Raw genomic sequence first — 26,203 nt, 5'->3', positions numbered from 1 at the left:
TCTGAAAGTGTTTAATTTTTCTCAAATTTGCGAGAAATTATATTATAATATTCTCAATGTTGTGAAAAATTGTTCAGTTGTTTTAAATTTACGAGAAATTCTATAATTCTACTCAAATTTGTGAGATATTCTTTCACTGTTATTAAATTTACAAGAAGTTCTATAATTTTTCACAAATTTGCGAGAAATTCTTTAATTTTTCCCAAATTCGGAAAAAAATTTATATTTTTTCTCAACATTGCTAGGAAGTTTTCCAAATCTCATCACTGATATAATCACTATATCATTTTTATAACGATTTATATTTCTTAAATATAATTTAACCAAACTTAACCTACAATTATTTATTATTTAAATAATCAAAACATTACTGTTAATTAGTCGAGGTTAGCGAGCAAAAATTAAGTTTGGTTAATTTATATCTATAATTATAAGCAATAATGCTTCTATTTTTAATATGTAAAATATGTTAATGATTACGTAACTTCGAAGAATTTTCAGAGTTATGGGATCATTATCGTTCTGGTCGACGGGCTAATACTAAAGACCTTTCTTTTTCTGTTTAGCCTCTGGAGGATGATATGTATATGAATGTAAATGAAGTGTTAAGTCTTGCACAGTCTCAGGTCGACCGACCATTCCTGAGATTTATGTGGTTAATTGAAACCCAACCACCAAAGAACACCGGTATCCACAATCTAGTATTCAATCTTTATAAAAATAACTGTCTTTACTAGGATTTGAACTTTATAACTTTCGACTTCGAAATCAGCTGATTTGCGTTGACGAATTTAACCACTAGACCAACCCGGTGGGTTGGGTTGATACATACGTAAGTTAGCATTTAGATACAACTTGAATATGCTCAAAGTTTTGATATTAAGAAATCCCACTACTCAAGAAAAACTTATGATTACCTAAATGCTAACTTAAATTTGAAAATAATACACCAACTCTTTAAACAACAATATCGAGATTTAAATGTCAAGTATACCTTTTACTATAAAATATTTAAAGAATATTTTAAATATTCTCAATAACTTTGTCATAAATACTACCGTCTAAAATGCACAGACTACCCACCTACTTACCTTTTCAGTCTACAGGAGTTTTACAAGCGCAAGTAATTGACAAATGCGTCTAACTCTCCAGCTGTTTATAACTACCATGCAAGTTTGTAAACATTGTTTTACATATTCTCATTCATCCTGTAGATGTATTTACAAAACATTTATAAGAAATATGAGATTTTGGTTTGCCAGAACCAAAATGGCCTCTTACGTTAACAACAAACTGTTTTGTCAGTCCTTGGAGAAACGTATCCTTTTTGATTGCATATTATTTAACTTACTATTATTTGCTTTTTCATTATCATGTAATTTATTGAAACATTTCAAAGGACATCTATGTTATCTGTTTTTCTCTCTTGAACGCTTTTCCCAACATGAATATGTATGGTATCTCCTTAACCTGAGCCTCACTAAAGTTTGTTTATACTATGTTTCTTTGTCCTCTCTCTTCTTAGCATTAGATGTTGAAAGTTCATCAGTAAAATCACTATTACTTTTTTGAAAAGAACTCATTATTATTTAATAAAAACAATTTTCTTCACAAAAATAAATAAATAAATACTTTTTTCTTTTTCCTGTTTAGCCTCCAGAAATACAGCTCAGGTATTACTTCAGAGGATGAATGAGGATGAAATGTATGAGTGTAAATGAAGTGTAGTCTTGTACAGTCTCAGTTCGACCATTCCTGAGATTTGTGGTTAATTGAAAACCCAAATACCAAAGAACACCAGTATCAACAATCTAGTATTCAAATCTGTTTAAAACTGCCTTTACTAAGACTTGAATGCTGGAACTCTCAACTTCCAAATCAGCTGATTTGGGAAGACAAGTTCACCACTAGACCAACCGTGGGTTAACTAAAGGAATACTGCAATAAACCTACAACACTCAACATAACCTTTAACACTCGACAGATAATAAAATAAAAATTGCTAGCACACTTTTGTGGAGATTAGTAATACTAACTTAGTGTTAATTTTGAAAACTAAAGTCCTGCACTAGTGTTGTTTTCAAAACAAACAATAACATTTACATTCATTTTATTGCATGAAGAACAATGGGAGTAATGCAATTTTCATTATCGCAATTCCACAACGCAGATTGTATACCTCTTGTTTATCAAACAAGAGGTTTATCATCATTATTATGTGATATTTTATTGTAATTATTATTAATATATTTAATTAATTTATTATTTGTTTATATGCAAGACTAAAAGGAGAGTATTTATTTTTTATGTATTTTTTCCTCTTTATCTGGTAATAATTTTATATTGTTTGTCATATTAACTTTAATTTATTATATAATTTATTTATAGTATTAATGTTATAACCATTATTAAAAGAAATGTTTTTAATTATTTCTTTGTTTAAAGAATCTTTATCATGCTTGAGGTAATGTATGGCTCTATATAAAAGTGCATTAAACATAACCATCTTTTGTGATCAAGAATGAAATGAATTGTAATAAATTATTCTATCATTTGAAGAGGTTTTACAATACATTTCTAATACTATTTTAAAATTTATTTTATTGTTATATATTTTTATACCTAACAAATTTAAACAATTGGTCATTTTCTAGTAAATTTTATGTTTTATCAATTTTATTAAATTTATTTAATATTGTATCAGTTTCATTTTGAATATTTTCATTATATATGATTATGGTGTATATCATAATGTTTGTATTAAATATCATGCTGGGTTAGAATTTTTTTAATATAATATAATTGCCAATAATGTGTTCATCGCTAAATCGAATGGTTGTTTAAAATAAAAACTACATTCACAACATAATTTAATCATGTTTAATTTATTTAAATCTTAATTGTTTTTTAATGATTTTTAAGGTTTTATTTATGTCTCTATTAGAATACATATTAAAATTTCTAAAGATAAACATTTTGTATATTTATGTTAATATTATATAAGATATCTATAATATTATAACCACTTTTTAAAGTGCATACGTAGTTTAACTTAATTGAATTTTTTAATATACTAGCCAAAAATTTGCTTAAAAAGCATGTTGGTGAATGAGTAAAATCAATTATTGGTCTTTTTTGTGTATAATTTTATGCAAAGCTTGCATGCATGTTGCATATGTATTGATATTCTTTTAAATTTATTTTTTATTTTATCATCTGGTATAACATATTTAGATTATTGATTAGTTTTAATTTTTTTCTTTTGTATATATATTTATATGATTTTTTATTTTTGAAAAATTATACTATATAATGTTCCTTGTACGTAAGGACAGGAATACCTGTTTTATCAGCTTTGATTATTATTAATTTGTTTTTATTTTTTTTGTTGTTTTTCTTTTTATTTTATATAGTTTAATATTCATTATTTGTGGGTTTGTTTTTTATATAGTATTATAACTAGTATTATTTATCAGATTTGTTGATTATCTTCTGTGTTATTATTGTTTGTTTCGTTATGTATTTTATTATTATATTTAAGTTTATGTATAAACATGGGATGATGCAAGATCTTGAGACAATCTTACTTAAGTCCTCACAGTGACAATTATAAGGGGAATCACTTTTTCTAATTATTCTAATTTTCTGTTCGTCCCAGACCAATACCAGATCGGATCTCCACCGATCAGGACCTCAGCTATCTCCTGACCCCAAATCCAAAAAAAACTTGACTGGAATAAAATGTTCAGCATTTTAAAAAAATTAGGGTTCAAATACAGAAATAGAAGAACAATTGCTAACATTTACAGGAACCAAACAGCAACAGTAATAATTGAAGCACATAAGAAAGAAGCCGTAATAAGAAAGGACAAGAATGTTCCCTATCACCGTTGCCTTTTAATCTTTATAAGGAACTAGCAGTTAATGATGTTAAAGAACAATTTAGATCCGGAGTAACAGTACAAGGTGAAAAAATAAAGATGCTACGATTTGCTGATGATATAGTAATTCTAGCTGAGAGTAAAAAGGATTTAGAAGAAACAATGAATGGCATAGATGAAGTCCTACGCAAGAACTATTGTATGAAAATAAACAAGTACAAAGCAAAAGTAATGAAATGTAGTAGAAATAACAAAGATGGACCACTTAATGTGAAAATAGGAGAAGAAAAGATTATGGAGGTAGAAGAATTTTGTAATTTGGGAAGTAGAATTACTAAAGATGGACGAAGTAGGAGTGATATAAAATGCTGAATAGCACAAGCGAAACGAGCCTTCAGTCAGAAATATAATTTGTTTATATCAAAAATTAATTTAAAGGTCAGGAAAAGATTTTTAAAAGTATATGTTTGGAGTGTCGCTTTATATGGAAGTGAAACTTGGACAATCGGAGTATCTGAGAAGAAAAGGTTAGAAGCTTTTGAAATGTGGTGCTGCAGGAGAATGTTAAAAATCAGACGGGTGGATAAAGTGACAAATGAAGAGGTATTGCGGAAAATAGATGAAGAAAGAAGCATTTGGAAAATATAGCTAAAAGAAGAGACAGACTTATGGGCCACATACTAAGGCATCCTGGAATAATCGCTTTAATATTGGAAGGACAGGTAGAAGGAAAAAATTGTGTAGGCAGGCCACGTTTGGAATATGTAAAACAAATTGCTAGGGATGAGGATGTAGGGGGTATACCGAAATGAAACGACTAGCACTGTTTACACCAATGCTTTAATTCAACTTATAAGAGAGTGTCTCATTATACTTTTTTTATCTTTTTATAAAATTTTCTTTTATAGAAACAGTATTAAATTGTAGATGAAAATTTTAATTATAATTAAGAAGAAGTTTTTCATACACTGAAATTTATGCATTCCATTCAACATATATAAATATATGCTCAGCTGGTTTTCATTTGTGCCTTCTGTATTTTGATTTATTTTTTAAGATTTAGTACCTTCATGTAACTTTATATTATATTTCGTGTGTTTATATCTTAAATAATTAATAAAAACTTTTAATTGTTAAAAAAACATCAGTTTCATAATTTTTACAAGTTGTTAAGCAGCCATTGTGTAAACATCGGTAGTGATGTGTACATTTCGTTTCGAGTGTTATATAAATATGCTTCTCTTTGTGTTAATATAAAATAATTATTCTACGAGAATAGAACTTAAGTGATGTACTTATTTAAAGATCAACCTTTTCTTTTATGAAATGTACATTACAGTTGTCACCATTGTACATAATTGGAAACAATTTTCAATAATTCTATTCCTTACAGCATTATTTTTGGCTCTGTCATAGCTATAAAAATATCTAAGATAATAGATGTATAATTTGCTTGTTAGAAAAGTGAGCATCTGAATGGATTTATGTGTATGTTTTTAAATTAACTCTGCGAATATTTTTTGTTATGTTTAATACGTATGAATCTTTGTTGTATGACAAAAAATATTTAAAATATTATGTTTGTGATTTATCTTCTTTATAATTTAGAATGTTCCATTAAAATCAAAGGAATTTATGTAGAGACATATATATAATTCATTTTGCGTAAGTGAATAGCAAGATATTAATGTTTTTCATTGTACAACTCATCTGTTAAATAATAAGGTAACCTAATGATATACTTTGTGTATGTAAAAGAAATACTAAAGGTAACAAATTTACCTATACTTTAAATTAAGGGTTGTTGTATATAAATATCAGATATGGAGATTTTGTGCAGTCTTAACAAAGTATTAAAATGTGATAATGTATTTATGCAGTTTTTATGAATAGTTATATAATTTTGATTTTATTCTGTCAAAAAATAAAGTCCAATTCTTTTGGTAAAAACGAGTTATGTGTCATTTTATTTTGTAGTTTTTCCCAACAAGCACTAGATAGGGAATCTTGGAGAGCTGCATCAAACCATTCAAATGACTGAAGGCAAAAAAAAAACGAGAAAAATCTGGCCGTTCACTGGATACATCATAGGATGCTGCAACAAAACAAAATCCAAACGCTAGCACATGGCGATCTTGCCAATTTCAATTTGTCGAATGTAAGCCCCCTATGCAGTTAATTGGTGAATTTTAAAATGTAATGCATTATGAGAGCCTGCTTATACCGCGCACAAATAGTAAGTGCTCTGTAAACAGTAAGTACTATTTACAGAGTGCTTATGGTCCTTCCGAAGATGTCTGCAGTTAACACAATTCGAGCCCTCCACTACTACCTTCCACTCCTACTTCTTAGGACACTACCACCAGATGATTACACAGTTCAACTGTGTGTTCAACCCAGGTTGAATCCCAAGCCACTGTTGCATGCAGGATACCCGAGCGAAAGGATCATGCGGCTAGTCTGTGTATTGATGTCTCGAACACGAAATATAAGTCCTCGCAGAGACAATTATAAGGGGAATCACTTTTTCTAATTTTTCTGATTTTCTGTTTGTCCGAGATCAAAACCAGATCGGATCTCCACCGATCAAGACCTCCGATATCTCCTGACCCCAAATCCAAAAAACCCCAAAAATTACCCCCCAAAAAAAGGGTATTTTGGGTCTGGGGTTCAGATAGGTCACATATGGCATGAAACGTCTAGAAACGGTAGGATTAGTACTAGCGAAGATTTTTTTTTTGTAGGGGGGAAATTTTTGGGGTTTTTTGGGTTGGTGGTCTGGAGATAGCGGTGGCTCGGATCGGTGGAGATCCTGGGTGGTTTTGGCCTTAGACGAACAGAAAGTAAGAAAAATGAGAAATAGTGATCCCTCTTATACTTGTTTTGTGAAGACATATTTAACATATTTAATAACATATTTCGTGTTCGAACATCGATACGCTGACTGGCCGCATCTCAGCCAAACTGTCTTTGAGGAGCATTATCATGGACTTCTCCGAGCTAAAGGACGACTTATGTTGATCACCCTTTACCTTGTGTGAAGCCTTCATGCATGAGCGACTTGGAATTCAACCTCCTTCCACGAGCCTCTCTCATCCAGCAGTATAACATTTTCAGTATATGCAATGATGCGACACTGGCTGAGAAATCTCAGCCTAACAGAAAACACAAAAGAATGCTGTGTTTTCTGTTACAATTTTTGACCTGCACCGACATGGATTAATCTTGTCCACTTAGGGCTCATTCTTCAGTATTAGATATGATGTCATAATATGTGACTACATATTTTATTATTTTTCTGATATTGTTTATTTATCGCAATAAAATTATGTTAAAGTTATACAATAAAAAATGAGCTTCCAAAATACAATATAGAATCTTAAAATGCTGATTTTACTTTGAAAAATGAAGAAAACCTTTAATAAATAAATTTAAACATATTTCAAAATTTGTGAGTGAAAGATTTTGAATTCATATTGGTTTTCAGCATCATAAAACAGATAAAAATCATGTATTGCATGTTAAGAAACAAAAATTATGTTCACAGACATCCATCATTACACTGATGGATGTCTGTGAATATTAGTTGTAATCTTTGATACTGAAGAGTTAATATCGTTTGTCATGATTTAATTTTTATTGGCTTTTCTCATATAGATAGTTACTAAAAGAACCATTGAGGGGGGTGAATATTTGTTCTAATCTGAGAAACTTGAGTGAATGTCTGTTGTAGTAATTTTTATTGGCTTTCCTATTTTGATACATTGAGGGTGGTGAATATTAAGTGTAATCTGAGATAGTGAAGAGTAAAGGTCTGTTGGGATTGGTTTAATTTTTATCGGCTTTCGTATTTTCACTGAATAATTAATGAAGTAATCTTTGTGAGCAGTGAATGTTAAATGTAATGTGTGATACTAAAGAGTGAAGGTCTGCTGGGACTGGTTTAGTTTTTTTGGGTTTTCTATTTTGATTAGATAGTTATGGAAGTAATCTTTGAACACGGTTAATGAAAACTTTAATCTGCAATAATTGCAGGATGAATATGTATTGTCATTTCTTTAATTTTTATCTACTTTCCTATTCTGATTAAATAGTTACTGAAGTAATCATTGAAGGAGGTGGATATTAGTTGTAATCTGGATACTGTAGTGTTAATGTCTGATTCATTGGTTTAATTTTTATCGGCTTTCCTATTCTGATTGATATTTAAGTAATCAGTGATATACGAAAAAAAAAAGAATTTATTGTTCTGTAAGTGTGATACCATTTATTGAATTGCTTTTTTGCATACATTACAAATCTTTAAATACAATATTTCTATCACCCTTAGTTTTAAATAAATTACGCATCAAAAAAATTAAGGAAAAATATTGTTAAAATATGAAATATTTATAATTTTGCATGACTATATACCTTTGTTAGAATGATTTCTATGAATGAAAAGCTGATGGTTTTCTTTTATAAATAGCCTTAGGTACATACCAACTTAATGTTCAACATTAATCGGCTAGCATCTTAGTATTCCATTTCCCTTTATAGTGGCTTTCCATTACAGAAATGACTTGGTGGAAAACATTCACAGTGGTCGTCACGTAAGTCTCCACTGTTGTACAAGAAAAAATCCAGGTGTGAGTGGAGGAAATATATTTTCAAATACATATTACATCCCGTAGCATTGTTTGAAGTAAGAAATTGATTAACAATATTGTGGTAATTGTCGGATATTTGTTTGCCGAATAAAGTTTTTCAAGCATCTTTAAATGAAGTCCAAGCTGCACATTCTATCTTATTTTAACATTGAGGTAAATACATCATCTTTGACCAACGCTCTTATTTGAGGACTAACAAATATTCCTTGTTTAATTTTTCCTTCGGTTACATTCAGAAATTTCTGCCTGATGTACAAAAATCAGAGACTATCCTTGTTAAATACTTTTACAAAACTTTGCATAAGTCCTAGCTTGATGTGCAGAGGGGGTAAAAATTTTTTTTAGGTTCAACCCTAAGGATTGCATATATATTATTTTTCCCATCTGGAGTAAAGATGTCTCGTTTCTTCCACTCTTTGGTAACATAGTATTAACCCTAGCTTGGCTGTCCCATTCGCAAAGAAAACTGCATATCCCAACTGCATACCTAACAAAATAGCTATAACTTTCACATCAAATTTTCCAGCTGTGTTTTTATAATTTTTTTTCAAGAACATCTTTTATCATATCATATGTCTCTTTCAAATTAATCCCATAAATGATTGGTATCAAAGGATATTGGTTACTGTTGTGTAGTAGAACCACTTTTAAACTATATTTGGACTGATCTATAAAAAGACGCCAGTCCTCAGTTTATGAAGTTGTCCTGAGTGCACCATAAGCTAATCAATAATTGTGCAATAAACCAAATTATTTTCTTCAATAAAGGACTGAGAAAGTTCTTTTTGTCAGCTTTGAAAGCCCAAAACTTTTGTAATTTTTCAAATTAATCTTGCAATCTTGATCATAACAGTACAGCTTGATATTTTGATAAAATTAAATCCCTAACCAAATCCCATAATTCACCTCATGCTATAGATGTGGCTTAATTCAAAAACAAAATCATCGTTCACTTCTGCAGTACTACCTGATTTTTCATCACTGCATCAGAAACATTCATTAACAGGTGGCTCAGGAACTGGAATAATTTCCCTTGTCAGTACAAGCCTGATTACAGATTGCAATGAAGTATATTTTACAGTATGTTTAGAAATTTTAGTATTTTTAGAAACTCCAAACACACATGTTAAACAAAAGTAACAATTGGCTACATCATCCTTCACGCCAAACCATAGGTACACAAAATTGCAAAGCCCTTATGTGTACTGTTTAGCCATCCTTTTAAATATACAGAACAATTAGTGCATACTATATGAGGAGCCCACTTCTTATCCTTATCATCAATTTTACATTGAAAGTACAAATGATGTGCTTTTTGAATTAAAGGTGTAATGTTTTTTCTATTTGATTTTATGCAAACTCACCACACACATAATAGGCATCCATATCATTTACACAATTTTGGGGCATGACACTACACTATTAAACTTAAGACAGCAATAACACTAAACAAAATTTATTCATTCCTATATGAAAGTGCTTAATACAAACAACATAGCTGTGTTTTCTGTTACATGTTTTGACCTGCACAGACATGTGATTAAGCTTGTCCATGAAGGCTCACTCATCAGTATTAGATATGATGTCATAATAAGTGATTTAATTATTTAAATAATGATAATTATTTAAATAATGATAATTATCTAAATAGTGATGATTTAATTATTTTTCTAGTATTGTTTATTTATCGCTTACAGATTATGTTAATAAAGTTAAACAATAAAAAATGAGCTTCCAAAATACAATATAGGAGCTTAAAATGCTGACTATACGTTGAAAAATGAAAAAAAATCCTGTAATTATAATTAAAAAATTTTTCAAAAATGGTGAATGATAGATAGATTTTGAGTTCATATTCATTTTCAGCATCAAATACAGTTTAAAATCCTATATTGCATGTTAGGGAACAAAAATTATGTTTATCAGTGTTATTGATGACTTCCAAGCCTCTAAATTTGTTCTGAAGCCTTTTTAAACACTTAGAGCACATCATTATAGAAGAACTTAATGGAAAAGATTTAGTTTAAATATTTTATCATTTTAAATATTTTACTCATATTTGTTGACAGTCTACTTTTCCATAACTTTGTTGGAAATTTATAAAATGTTTTTGTATGTTCATTTGTAGTTTTAATAATTGTTTCATGAATTTTTTCATTGTTTTTAATGGTGGCCAATATTTCAATATGGTGGCCAATTAAAAAAAATAAATGCTATTTTGATTACCATAAAGAAGTTTTTTTCTCTAAAACAACTAACAAATAACTATTGATTTAATTACTCTAATACAGTGTATAGTATTCATTATTTCAATAAATGTGGGGACGGAAAAACCGGCTATGAAAGAAAGAATTATTTCCATCAACACTGGATCCCAATTTGTTAGAAAAATGGATTAAGTCATTTGTTAGATTCATGACTTAAGTCATTTGTTGGAAAAAGATACTATTGTTTCAGAGCAAAACTGGTGCATAGACAACCACATGATACTATACTGTTAGATATTTGGGTTAAGCAAATAATGTGTGCTGTATTTTAATAGTGCACTAGTAAATAGTTTTTTTATTAGTAAACTAATTTAAACTTTATTAGTAAACTAGTAAACAGGCAATTTTTTATTCATATTGTAACAACTGTCCTACTCAAGGCTGAATGGTTTGGCAAGAGATGTTGTACAACATCTAGGATATAGATAAAAAATAAATGATCTAAAATTTAAAAAAAATGGCGGTAAAATTTAATTTTATAAAAACCTAACATGTTATTAGCAATTACGATCACTCCTTAAGATATTGGCAAGCAGTAACTTTAAACACTTGGATATACCTACCCCTGTAAGGATGTATTAAAACTGAAATTATTACTTAACACCACTTTCCACAATGTATTTACTGAAATCAGAAGAATGATTGCAAGTATAAGTTTTTAACATTGACTGTTTTATAACAATCAACCCTCCAATCTTGGACAGTCGGAGTATCTGAGAAGAAAAGATTAGAAGCTATTGAAATGTGGTGCTATAGGAGAATGTTAAAAATCAGATGGGTGGATAAAGTGACAAATGAAGAGGTATTGCGGCAAATAGATGAAGAAATAAGCATTTGGAAATATATAGTTAAAAGAAGAGACAGACTTATAGGCCACACACTAAGGCATCCTGGAATAGTCGCTTTAATATTGGAAGGACAGGTAGAAGGGAAAAATTGTGTAGGCAGGCCACGTTTGGAATATGTAAAACAAAAAATTTTTAGGGATGTAGGATGTAGAGGGTATACTGAAATGAAACGACTAGCACTAGATAGGGAATCTTGGAGAGCTGCATCAAACCAGTCAAATGACTGAAGACAAAAAAAAAATATTGAATGGTACTGGAAGAAAAGGAAATGATTTGGGAACTAATTCTGGAGCTTGAAATAAGTTAAAATGATATACAAAAATACATACTCATATGTCCAAAAACATTTTTTTATTGAGTTACAACTAGCAAAAACTTTCATGTGGATTTTAGTTCTCCTGGTGAAATGTGACCATACTGAAATTTTTAAGGCATTATATAAGGGGTATTTGATGGTTTCTTATATTTGTTGACATGAAAATTTGGATAAACAGATTCTACAACTATATCTCCTGTAGTTTTCATGATATTCAATGTAATACAGAAAAATTCAGTGACAAAAAATACTTTTTTTAGGCTTGGAAGTACAATACTTTGTTAAATGATATGTAGATTTTATTATTAAAACTTGTAGAGAATATTTAGTTGTGTGAAAATTGATGTAATAAAGTTTATGAAAAACAAAAAAAAACAACTTTTATTTTTAAAAACAAAACTTAACAGAATATTACTCAAATTAATTTCATAGCATACAGTCAGCATTTCATAGCATTACACCTGTTGATTATTACGTTAAGTTTAAAAAGGAAGAATTAAAAAAAGTCTTTAACTGTTAAGTGATGGGTTATAAACGCTTTATTAAAGAACCTAAAAATAAAGATATATTTATTTTTATTTATTACATATAAAGTGTATGTTACTTTGTTATATTTACTATATCAAACAGATATTCTATATATAATAAAGACATATACATGCTATTTATTTCTTGATCGAATACCGATTGGAGCTAGAATTTGTCTATTAAATAATTTCAATAAAATGTGAATATATATTGGGGCTTCCTAGTTAATTATCCCTAAAAAGATGAAACTGAATAAACGTGGATTATTAAATCTGTGGTTATATTTAACATGTTGAATAAAAAATACCTACACAGATTCTACTTTCATAATTCTGAGAAAATATATCTTGAGTGGCATGTTTAAAGTAAACTTCAAGGAAAGAAAACGGATATCTAGTTTATTTACCAAAAGTGTTAAATCATTTAGCAAAAGGAAAACCTTAATACCAGAAAGTCATTTATGCAGTTCCATTCACAGATCAAATTCCAAATTCACAAAGTACATATTGATTTGCAGGGATGATATGTTTTCTTGAGCTCCAAAGAGAAAAACATACACGGGGTGAGCTTAAGAAGTCAATATTTTACCCGTTCTATGATCTGGAACTTATGTATGATTGTCAATTAATTTCATTAACACCAGCAGGTGTAGCCTGCTGATTTTAGGGTTGTTAGATGAATTAAATTTTTAGCGATCAAAAATTTTTATAATTAATTTTCCTGTAATTTAAGACTAACTTTTTTAATATGACAACACATAACAACAATGCGTTAATTTAACAAAAGATGGCTTGGAAATATTATGCGCTTGTGTTTTTAAATACATATTTATATAAAGCGGGTGCCGTGTTTATTCATCTGATTATATTTATTTTCTGTTTATGCAAACAGTAGAGTCCCCCAAACTATCTTCTAGACATGACAATTGCTAGCGGTGGGGGGAAACTGTTGCCGATAATAGTTACTGATAATACTACTTAAATATAATGGTAGTGAGCAGGTATGATACAAAAGATGATATAGATATGAATGGACATAATTTATAGTGTGTGAAGGATTCACCTATCTTGAAAGCAGAATTACATTAGATGGGTGAATCTTTAATTACATAATTAGCATAACAGGATTACATGTTTTATTCATTAAAATTGTCCAAGTTTGTAACAAATTATAGAGTATCAATATCATATACCTACTAACATTTCCAAATAAATTGGTACTGAAATGAATTGTCATTTTTAGATACCGTATTCTGTCTGCTAAATGTAAAGAAATGTGTCAGTGATACAGGACTTGCTCGTTATTGAAGGATATGTCCAAGCAATAGGTGTGTCTTTTGTCACACACCATTAAAGTAAGTATCTTTATTAAGAGATAATATAACAATGAATACTTAATGTTTAAATAAATAACACCAGAATGTAATTCTGGCACCCCAGAAGTGAATCCCTGGCAATTAGCAGATAGTCTGTACAATCTTGAAATTGTGATTTCAAGTAAGAAGACTAATGGATGAAAAGGAATGAAATATCCTCTTAAAATAAGTAAGAATTTAACAAATAAAACAGTATGGAAGTTTGGAGATGTAAAAACGAATCAAAAAAGGTAGTATTATTTAATAAAAAGTAATAGTTATACTTACTAAGATTGAACCTTCGTTGATCTTTATGTCTATGTTGAGAGAACTTCTTTGTGTTATTTATGGTGTAACAATAATATTAAGAAATATTATAATAAATAATAAAAAAAAACAATGTGAATGTGAGCATGTGTGTATTTTTTTATAAATATATAACAATTTTTTTTTTTTTTTTGTTAAGTATGTAACAATTTCAATATAAAGTAGTTGGTTCAAGCACGAAATACAAGATGGCATACCCACAGTTAGCAAACTTTTGAAATATTTGTTTAGATAATATTTTTTAATTTTCTTTGTAAAATGTTAATGTGATGAAATAGTAGGCAGCAATTGTTTTTATGTAATTGTTTTTTTTTTTTTGTTTCATTCAACTGTAAAATTTCTTTTGATGGTAGTTTTTTCTTGTAATTTTTTTTTTTATGTTAAGATTTCTTGTAATCTTTTTTTTTAATGTAAAGATTTCTTTTGACGGTAGTATTTTTTTTTTTTTTTTTTTTTTTGTTTCATTCAACTGTAAAATTTCTTTTGATGGTAGTTTTTTCTTGTAATTTTTTTTTTATGTTAAGATTTCTTTTGACGGTAGTATTTTTTTTTTTTTTTTTTTTTTTGTTTCATTCAATTGTAAAATTTCTTTTGATGGTAGTTTATTCTTGTAATTTTTTTTTTTATGTTAAGATTTCTTGTAATCTTTTTTTTAATGTAAAGATTTCTTTTGACAGTAGAATTTTTTTTTTTTTTGTTTCATTCAGCTGTAAAAAATTTCTTTTGATGGTAGTTTTTTCTTGTATTTTTTTTATGTAATGATTTCTTGTAATCTTTTTTTTTAATGTAAAGATTTCTTTTGACAGGAGTATCTATTTTTTTTTTTTTTGTTACATTCGACTGTAGTGTTTCTTTTTAAATTTTTTATCATTTATGTCAATTTTCTTTATAACTATTTCAATTGATGACAGTAGTAGGTAGCAATTTTTATTTTATGTAACTTTCTTTTTCAATTTTTTGCAATCGCTTATGTCAATTTTCTTTGTAACTATTTCAATATGATGTATGCATGTTGTAGTAGGCAGCAATTTTTTTTTGTAAATTTTTTTTTTTTTTTTTTATGTAACGACTTCTTTGGCTGTAGTTTTCTCTTTCAAATATTTGTAATTATTTATGTAAATTTTCTTTGTAAGATTTTAATATTATGACAGCAGTAGGAAACAATTTTTTTTTTGTTTTTTTTTTTTTTTTATGTAACGATTTCTTTTTCAATTCTTTGCAATCGCTTATGTCAATTTTCTTTGTAACTGTTTCAATATGATGTAGGTTGTAGGCAGCAAATTTTTTTTTGTAAGGTAATTTTTTTTTTAAGTTATGTAATGACTTCTTGTGACTGTAGTTTTCTCTTTATCAAATATTTGTAATCATTTACGTAAATTTTCTTTGTAACTATGTTAATATGATAACAGAAGTAGGCAGCAAATTTTTTTTTTGTAATTTTTTTTTTTTATGTGACGATTTCTTTTGAATGTAGTTATTTCTTTATTAATTTTATTCTATCATTTATTTTAATTTTCTTTGTAACTATTTCAGTATTGTATAAGTTGTAGGCAGCAATTTTTTTTTTTTTTTTAATTTATTTCAATTTTCTTTGTAACTATTTCAATATTGTTTAAGTTGTAGGAAGCAATTTTTTTTTTTTTTTTTATATAACGATTTCTTTTTTTTAACTATGTAACAATTTACGTAAATTTTTTTTTTAAACATTTCAAGATGATGAAGTAGATGGTTAAAGGGCGAAATAAAAGATTGTGTACCCACAGCTTCTCAAACTTTCAAGATATTCGTTAAATAGATAATATTTATAACATGAAAAAATAAACTAGACTGGTATAACATTTACTATTTAAAAAAAATTAGTTTGGTGACACTAGCTCTGTGGAGGGTTAGAATCAACCTAGGTGTAGACATTATCAGTGTTATGGTCGGGTAACCCCTGATGCTGAAAAACATCACTTATTGTGATGTTATGATATCTTGATATTGTATTTTTTATGTTTTTACTGTTATTTGGATGATGTGTATCAAAGATGTTCTATTTCCATATTCAATTTGTAACCGTTAAACTGTAATAATTATAATGGACTACAGACAAATAGTTACCTAACAAAATTGAATTCTTCAATTTTAGATCAATCAAATACCAAGAGATATTACAATTAAAATTCTGTAAGAAATAAAGATGTTACAATATTTCTGGAGTATGACTTATTTTTTGAGTGATTATCTTTTTTGTATAATTCTTGTTTTTGATATATTATTGATATAGATAATATATAATATACATTTGGATAACAGTAAACGGTGATATTTCCTGTTTACTTCAGTATATTACTAGACTGTTGGTATATGAAACAATCAACGTGTGTAAAAAAGTAGAGAAGTGTATAAAGAATATAGTGGATGATAATTGTTCAGAGTCAAGAAAGTAGATGTAAGTTAAATATGAGAGAAAATTGTCAGCTTTGACCAAAAGGGAATGCATATTGATGAGCAATTATTAGACCTAGTTTGTTACAATTGTTATTCTATAAAAATTCAGACTTGAAGCAATCGGATAAAACAAATAAATGTGAAATTAAGGCATACAGAGCTGTAATCAAAGCAACCGGCGCTGATTTAATACCGACGGGTCAGTTGAAAAGCAGCAAATGCTGCAAATACATTAACTACATCAAAAACTTGATGATACATAACACCTATCACAACATTGTTTTACATACTTTATCTCCTACTACTCCTTAACAAACACCTATTAGCTAAATCACACCAAAACCCTATATATCCTTATGCTGATCAAATGTTCAATTCACCCCTATCCATGCCTTATGTTACCCATAATAAACCCCCCCCCCCAAACAAATAGTACTGACAAAATATTACCTAAGATAATGTTGGGTCAGAACCTGAACCTAGTCCTAGTGATGATAGGACAGGTCAGGAACTAGACAGGACAGGACAGGTAGGGTGTTTATGTCAAACAAATCCCTGATGCAGTTAATGTTTTACAGGATCTACTACTTTTCTACTTAACCGTCGGCATTAACCGTCCATTAATCTTGACTCCGAACTAGGTTTTTGTGTGTTGTAGCATTTGTTGTAAGAATGCAAGGGTGTTATTTGCCCTTTTTTTTATCCTTACATGTTCTTTGTGAATGGGAAAAATCATTGTATGATCGGATAGACTGAGTTTCTCTTCATGGGTAACTGTAGTTTTCTGTAGTCCATCGTAACTATTACATTACGACAAATGTTGATTAAATATTAATATAAAATATAATATGAATATTAAGTAAGAATATTTGTCAGCATCAGGGGTGTGAAACAAAAGATGAATCAGGAAAAAAATATTAGTATAGAGTCTATTGTTTATCAGAAATGAATTTTATATGTATTAACTAACTGTACCCTGCATACTGCTGCTAGTGTCTTCATCTAGTTCGTTTCTAACCTACCAAGGCACTAGTGCTGCGTTAACATAACCTCAAGGGCGCAGGTACTGCATACACAGTGTCTGCCACCTAGGAATTTCTGTTTTCACTGTGGGAAACTCTCTTTTGTCTCAGTATTTTCAATTAACGAATATTTCAAAGGTTGGCAAAACTGAGGATTCATCATCTTCTACTGACTTTCTCATCTTTTCTACTCGTTTCTCATCTACTACTGCCTACTATTGATGAATGAAGCTTTTTTATTGTTGTCTCACAGTGTTGTCAAATATTTCAAATAGTTTTTGTTATCTTTTATTTCCTGCCTACTGCCTATTTAACTGCTGCCTACTATTGATGAATGAAGCTTTTTTTAGTGTTGTTAATTAACAAATATTTTATGTTCATCTTCTATTTCCTGTCTACTACTGCCTACCACCTCGCTTACATCACATATCTACTTTACTGCTTACTACCTACTTAATTGCTGCCTACTTTTGATGAATGAACTTTTTAATTGTTGACTCACAGTGTTGTCAATTAACAAATATTTTATGTTGTCATCTTCTATTTTCCACCTGCTACTGTCTGCTAGCTACTTAACTGCTGCCTACTATTTGATGAATGAAACTTTTTTATTGTTGTCTCAGTGTTTTCAATAAACAAATATTTCAAACGTTGGCAAAACTGAGGATCGTCATCTTCTATTTCCCGCCTTCTACCAACCTCCTAACTACACATACTCCTTATGAATGAAGATTTCTTATTGATTTTTATCAGAACCGTATTCATTTACCATCAAATATGTAACATTTTGTTGGCAGAATTAAACTCAATCCAAATCGATTTGTCACATGCCACCTTAACATTTCTGAAAGGAAAAACAGATCAGAAAAAAAATTATTAGTACAGAATAATTTGTTTATGAACTATTAATGTTATATATATATGTGTATTATAAAGTAGAAAAATAAAAATTTTAGATGGTTATCGCTTTTATAATATTATTACTACATCTCGTTCTGAAGCATTACTAATTCTAGAAGACTATTCCCACCCAATTTCCCCCATGGTTTTATCGTTCAAATTCAATGACAAATATTGTTAATTTGTTGCTTGACTAATATTTCCGATTGTGTAAATACTAGTTTTTCAATTCTTATGATTATACTATGTGTAATTCTGTATTTCATAAATAATTGCAATCTTTTTTAATAAAGAATATATATAATTCATCAATGCACAATCTAACTCCTTATCGCTAAATTTTGAATGTTACATTGTTTTTATAATGTATGTACCGTCTGAAACAGGAAAGACCATGTTTCTTTTTCTTTCAAATTTTTTTTTTTTTTTAATTTATTTCGTGTACAAAACCAGTGCATAATAATTCTGTCAGTAATAAAAAAAAAAATAACATGTTATTTTTATAATTATGTTATTTTTTGTTTTATTACCGACAGAATTATTATTAGATATAATTTTAGAATATGATAGAGTATTTTTTTCATTTACAGTTGATATCAGAGTGAGACCTGAAAAATAAAATATTGGTTTTCTCTTCTCTTCAGTTTATATACAGAACTATGTAGTAATTTTATGCAGCTAAATTATGAAAGAAAATTAAAAAACCAACTATTTATACTTTTAAGTACATTTCATAAGAAAGCTACCTGTTGTAATGGGTACAATAATTTAACTTCTGGAAAATGTCGACATATCTTCACATTTCACATCCCCCAGTTCCCAAAACCACCTCAGTTCAAAAGTTTATATGTATGTATTATCTATATATTTCACTTTCTTGTGGACACAATAATGCCGTAATTTTGCACCATTCACTTTCAAATTGATACATAATATACAACGACCCAAAATATCGGTCGTGTTCATTAATGGAAAAAGTCAGACCACGGGGGGTGGAAATGGGGGGGGCTTTTTCCAAAAAAATAAAATATTGCTACAACTTTCTTATTAAGTAAAATATCAAATTTGTTTAAAGTTATCTAAGTAAAGTTTTTTTATATCACCAACCACTGGCCCAGGAGGAAGAAAAAGTAGTGTTTCAAGACAAAAAATCGGATACCTCCCTTAATAGCACAGCATCGAATCGGTTTAAAGTGGTCATTATCTAAACTTTTGTTTATCTAAAACTTTTGACTGAAATAATTTTTTATATGACCAACCCTTATGGCAAGGGTGACCAAAATATTGCTGGAATTGTAATTAGATGGGGCGCTTTGTCGTATGCTAAACACGTGAAACTTTTTCCACATGCAACCATTGTCGTATTGAGTAAATCTGAAGTTTTTTTTTTAAGATGGAAATTTTTTTATTCCCTACGTAGCACCGGTGAAGTCTACCTCCGCCTCCTGGAGTATCAATCGGGATTATTTTTACGTGACATATTTTACTCGTTCCTAGAAATATGAATATTGCTAGAAAATTTGGCACATTTAATTATAATTTTTAGAAAAAGACATAACAGAATGTTGTGCTGAAAATGTACATATATAAAAATTACAATACCTAAAAAAATTGCGTTTTCCAATATTTTTTAAACAATATTAAAAATATTAGAAAATTGTTATAAAATATTTTATAGTGAAAATAATTCATTATTCACAAAAAGTTTTGTCAAAATTTTGGAATATCAAAAATTTCTACAGAGTATTATAACATGTGAATTTTAAATTTACTTCAAGAAAAACCAATAAAAAAATCCAAAAACTGCTAAGATTACTTAGCTTACCTAATCTTTTTAATGCTAAAATGTTTAACAATAAGTACAGTTAAAGCTGTATTAGAGGCATATCGTCATTTTAGCTGATTTTAAAGGAATAAACATATTGAATAAATAAATCTAAGAAGATTAAATTTTTTATTACACTCAAAGATAGGATTTCAGATCAGTTTATCGGCCATCTGAAAGGTAACTCAAGTTAAACATTGCTCTAATAATGCTGCTTTTACCTATTTGTCAGTCACAGTAATAAGTGCATTACCAGTCACAGTATTAAGTCCGCATTGCACATTGTATTAAATGCAATCAGAGCAGCCTAACAAAATATTTTGTTAGTTTTAAAACAATGTAAGTTCTGTTTGTTGATTACCTTTGATAGTTATTACTGCCATCTTCTCTAGTCTACAGTAACTATCTTCAGTTAATTAAAGATATATTAACCTTTATGGCCTCAAGCCTATTTTGTAAGTACTAGTTAAAAGCCTCAAGCACGTTTTTCAGAAAAAGTAGATGTTTGGTAGAAATGCCACAGAAATAATATACACAATAAAATTATGAAAAAAATTGTAATTACTCAGTAAACTATATAGATTGTGATGCTGAGATCCAAAATGATGTTGCACCCTTGATTAATTATTTAATAAATAAAATTCAACTTTTTTCATTAAAAAAAAATACTGAATTTGTTCTTTATTTGAAAAAATCCGGTACTTGCATATTAACGCCACCGCAGCTACAGTCGAGCCGATATAGAGTTTAACAGTCTTTATTAATTTTAATAAATGGTTATAAAATTTATTTATTTTATAAATATAATTTAACCAAACTTAACCTACGCTCGCTAAACTTGACTAATTATCAGGAGTGTTTTGATTATTTAAATATTGCAATAATTACTGAATTTATTAAATAAATAAACAAAAAATTACGGTGTTAATTAGCGAGCTTCGCTCGCTAACTTTGACTAATTGAAATCCGATTGACTACTTTGTTTTTAAATAAAGCTGTTGCTGCGGTGGCGTTAATACGTTAAGTACCAAACATCCTTGCTATTTATATCTAATCTATCACAGTTTCTAAAAAATAAACTTATTTGTGAACAAAATAAAAAAATTTTCGTTTAAAAATTCATATTATTTACAGAGTTATTGAAATTTTTGTGTTACCATTTTTTTTGTAACATTTATGCTTTGAAATTTCAAAAATAATTCTAAAATGGTGCGCTGAAAACATTTTACCAAACTAAGGGGTTGCCTGTGATGATACTGTACTCCAGTAATTCTTAAGAGTAGGGTTTCAAATTATCCCCATATTCAGTATGCAAGCTAAGAAATGGTAATATTTTTCCATTTTCGGTATGGTTCAGACAGCCTATCTCTATTTGCATTTAAATATTGATTGGCTTATCTATTGGTTTCTTTCACCATCACAGTTGAAATAAATTAAGTGTAAATAATAAATAAAAATAAACTATAGGTGTGGAACCTGGATTAGGCATATGTTTTGGGCCGGGGAGTTATGTTTTGGGACATTATGTTCCGGTTCAATGATGTTTCTGTATGCCTCATCTTCTGAATCCCCCATCACTATCGCTTGTGATTAATTCATCATCTTCTTCAGCCCCACTGTCACTAGATAATTCGAAATCGCTATCAGTATCATCAAAAAAAAAGTTAATTTCTGCATCAGTAAGACGTCTACTAGGCCCGGACATTGTAGAAAAAAAAAACCGAACTAACGAATAAATCTGAATATTTTACGGATCATGGTAACTAAAACTACAACTAACATTATAATTGAAACTCTATTTCTAATAAAATTATAATACCTACAAAAAATCCCTTATAAACGCATGGAGTAACCAAAACATAACCATGAATGCACGGAACACACTTCTGTTTACATCAGATTATCGGAATTTTGAAATCGATAATTCTCTAAAATACGTATCGTAAAATGAAAACAACCTACGCTATCGATATCTACGAATTGTAAGCTTTAAGAAAAGAGACTATATGAGTGATCTAGTGTAAACGTAAAGAAATATATGAACATAAAAACTATATACCGATATATCGGACGGGTGAGACTTTTAGCACAAGCACTCATGTACAATATATCGTTACCTTGAGGCTTTAAGGGTTAATACAATATGTTATACCAGTTACATGTTAATACATTATATCAGTTTATAATGTATTTAAATGATGTATTAATTGCAAATACTTTCCTGTTATTTGAAAACCTTCTAAAAGATTATATTTTATTCTAAATTTTTATTACTATTATGAGGGGTGACTGAAATGTATGCATACAGGGAACATATCAGGAAAATAAAATATCGCATAAAGTGACAGGTAACATATCGCTAACATAACCCCTACCGCTAATATATCAAAACTTGTGATCCATGACCACTCATTTTCTGTCAGTTGCTATTACTACTAACAGTACGCCTGCTTTAAAATCGTCTACAACACCATGCAATGAGTGAATTTTTAACAGTACAAAAAAATGAACTGTGATAAATACAGTAAGTAGATGGGCAATAAAAAAAAATTTATATATCAGAAGCTATTAAAGCAAATATTGAAGATAAATCTTACAACAGTTGACCAGTTTCTGGAACTGTTGAGAAGCACCAAAGATGATGGATTAATCGATTCAAAATTACCGCTGCATTATGCAGCAAGCATCTCCACGTAGATAGGCACATTGAAAGAGCTAATAGGATACATTACTCCACAACTAGGCAACATTATTACAGTAGAGTCACGCAAACTCACACAAAAGAACAAACTCGCAGAAAAAAACATTGTGAACAGCTTCTGAAACTTATAGTGACAAGTCAGTTTACCTTTTATACAGGTGTTCAACCAATCAAAAGCATACTCCTCCTAAAGAAGCAAATGTTGTTTGAATGTATCTGTTTTTTTTTTGTACTGATTTTAATCCGATTTAGTAGTTAGCTAGAAGAGGTTAATTTGAAAGCACTAACCCAAACGAGTGTCAAACTTCGCGAGAGTTACAATGAATTAATGGCTATCATTATAAGCTCATCGCGTAATGTAATGTTACAAAATATTTCCTTTCATTTACTAGTTATGATTTACAGTGCATTACATTTTAAACTTTGTAATTTTTTTTTTTTTAATTATTTTGATATTTACCTTGTAGTAATATCTAATAATCAAGTACACTAAAAAGGTATCTGTAAATTTGAAGATAGTCCAGTACCTGCATAGATGTATTGATCTTGCTTATCTTTTATTATAACATGGTAGTAACATCCAAAGCATATCGTTGTCGAAAACATGACTAATATTGCTATAACAAGTGCCATAAAATCTGAAAAGTAAAATATATATATATGATTTAAAGTTAATTTTACTTATATATTAATTTTGTGATTTTTTATATTTAAAAAATAATATAATGTTTTTATAAATATATTTTAATTATAATTTGAAGCAGTATGCGCTATTAGTTTATTTTTATTGTTTCTTCTTATTTGATTCACAGTATTGTATGTATTACAAAAGAGAACAATGTATTATCATTTCAAATTGTTTTTTTAACTCAAGACGTCAAGAAAAACAGTTAAAGCGGGAGGGAATAGATCCTGTTAGTTTGTATATGATTGACGTCTATTTTAATTATTAACTTGGGTCTTACTAGACTGAGTGACTTCTACATATAGGAAACTGATGTTCAAATTTTCACTTCTAACTACCATGTGGAAGGGAATTTCATTTGAATTGATTTCAGATATTGGGGTTTGAATTAATGAAAATTTTACCATTAAGAGAAAGATTTTTTCAATTTTCTTATCTCAAAATGGTTCATTTTAGAAACTACAAGGGGACAAAATAGAAAGTTTGGGACAGAAGTGGATGCAAACAGCTATGACACAAGGGACGTGCCACCAAGCATGATTACATTCAGAAATATTAATTTTAGTCGGACATTTCATATTCATCCAGATATGTTGTGTTTGACCTTAGTGGGTATACACAGATGTACAACTTACAAGGAAATATTTTTGCTGCTATTCAATTTGGAGTTTGGATCTAAAAATAATAAATATTTGGAATGGGTTTCTATTTTGATGACTAGTAATCTAACTTTTTAAACTTTATATATAAAGCAACTTTATGTATTCCAATAGCAAACAGATAGCTTTGCTAATAGAACTGGATTGACGGAAGTGATGGAATTAATTGTACTACCCTTGTGCACCATTCACTGTGCTCTGTGCATTGACTTGTTTCATTATGTATGAAACTTTTTGTTAATGGTCATTTACATAATAGGTGCTTTGAGAGATATTGATCGATCTGTACTTTAATAGAAGCGGCACATTTATCGTGTTGAATTAAAATATCATTAGACAAATATAAAAATATAAGAAAATGCATTAATGAATATTAAATACTAAGCCTATCATTAATGTTCATTTTTACTGACTTTTCAAACAAAAGTACAGTATTACTTTCTGTTGCATAGTGGGAGTAAATTTTCTTTACGTTTTGAGGTATGAGGAGTACGAAAATACAATTCATTTAAATTGTGGTTCCTTATGTTTTTTTGTAGACTGTATAAAATTCTGTCGCTTGAAAATCTCCAAAACTAACAAATCAGTTTTATTGAAAACTAGGTATGCTGTAGCACTATCTAAAGCCTGTGAAAATTTTTTTGAAGCCTTATTGATTTACTCTAAATATAAAGTCAAAAAGTGTATACAGGGCAAGTTATAAACGTGGTTCGTTATGATGCTGCCAGTTGGAACAATGATGTTTCTTTACCTGCGGTATTTATTGTTAGCAGTATTGTTTGACGTATTCAGGTAGCATTAATGATTGTATGTATTTGAGCAGGGGAAAAAGGAAACAATAAAATAAGGAAAAGTCATTCTTCTTACAATATAATTATACAAGAATTATTTTCTATTCTTCCAATGATGTTAAATTATAAAAATATATCTACAATTTAATTAAAAATATAAGCAAAAAGAAATAAGTCAAAAGAATAAACACATAATAATAAAAAATTAAAATAAACTGAAATATTGAAAACAGTAAAAAAAAACAGTCTAATGGAACAAACCTCTATAGCAATGCAATCAAGAATCTCTTAAAAAACCAACAACCGGCTTGGGCTATGAGTCATCTTTTCCGCATGTTTGTTATAAACCCGCTAGGTGGTGCTAATTACTTTATGTAGCTTGATAAATGTGTCGACCATTTCGTTGTATTGAAAAACAACTGAGTAATGTATCAAGTAGACCAATTCGATAAACATTCTGTGTAGTGATGTGAAATGTGTGTAGCACTGTAGGGCTAGTTGTAAAATGCTCTTGATTTTTCCATGTACTTTATGTTGATGAATTTCTCACAGTTTGGTGATGGTATGATGCTGTAGAATGCAACAGGATACTGTGGCCAAGGAACTAAAGTATTTCGTAGAGAATGAATGGTGTATTTCGGAGAGATTTAACCAGATTTTCTATTTATGGTACCAAAAATGTATCCACCGTTGGTGCACAATTCCATTAAAGAAATTGATTATTCTGCTTTGACCCTGGTCTAGTGAAGAATCGATACTGGCCATCATTTTCTTGCCTAATTCACAAGATACTATTTTCCTCTTTTTTTCAGTCCATTGTTTCTTTCTACGGGCTAACAACAGCGACAGCATCATTTACTGTAGACTGATCTGTAACAGAAAATTATAATATAACTGTTACAAAAGACAATTGCTTTCTACGGCTTGATATGCCTCAAACAAATACAGTACAAAAATTAATTAAAGGAAAATCTTAGCTTATAATTTAACTACATTTCTAATTAAGTCAAAGAAATA

General features: G+C 29.1%; 1 protein-coding gene across 2 annotated transcripts in view; it reads right to left on the bottom strand.

The window, feature by feature from the left end:
* Nucleotides 1-17,024: 17,024 nt before the first annotated feature.
* LOC142330585 (uncharacterized) overlaps nucleotides 17,025-26,203 on the bottom strand; it is a 56,068-nt gene continuing 46,889 nt past the window's right edge. Inside the window, exons 8-10 of one of the 2 annotated variants that reach the window (XM_075375971.1) lie at nucleotides 25,448-26,056; nucleotides 23,512-23,689; nucleotides 17,025-18,469 (exon numbers count right to left, since the gene is read on the bottom strand). The gene's annotated coding sequence lies outside the window, so the exon portion shown is untranslated. The remainder of the gene's footprint in view (nucleotides 18,470-23,511; nucleotides 23,690-25,447; nucleotides 26,057-26,203) is intronic. The other variant, XM_075375970.1, reaches the window with a different exon arrangement.

Source organism: Lycorma delicatula, chromosome 9 (assembly GCF_047948215.1).
Source record: "Lycorma delicatula isolate Av1 chromosome 9, ASM4794821v1, whole genome shotgun sequence".
Taxonomy (NCBI): Eukaryota; Metazoa; Arthropoda; class Insecta; order Hemiptera; family Fulgoridae; genus Lycorma; species Lycorma delicatula.
The sequence above is the reverse complement of the archived record's forward strand: the minus strand, read 5'-3'. Positions and strand labels throughout refer to the sequence as shown.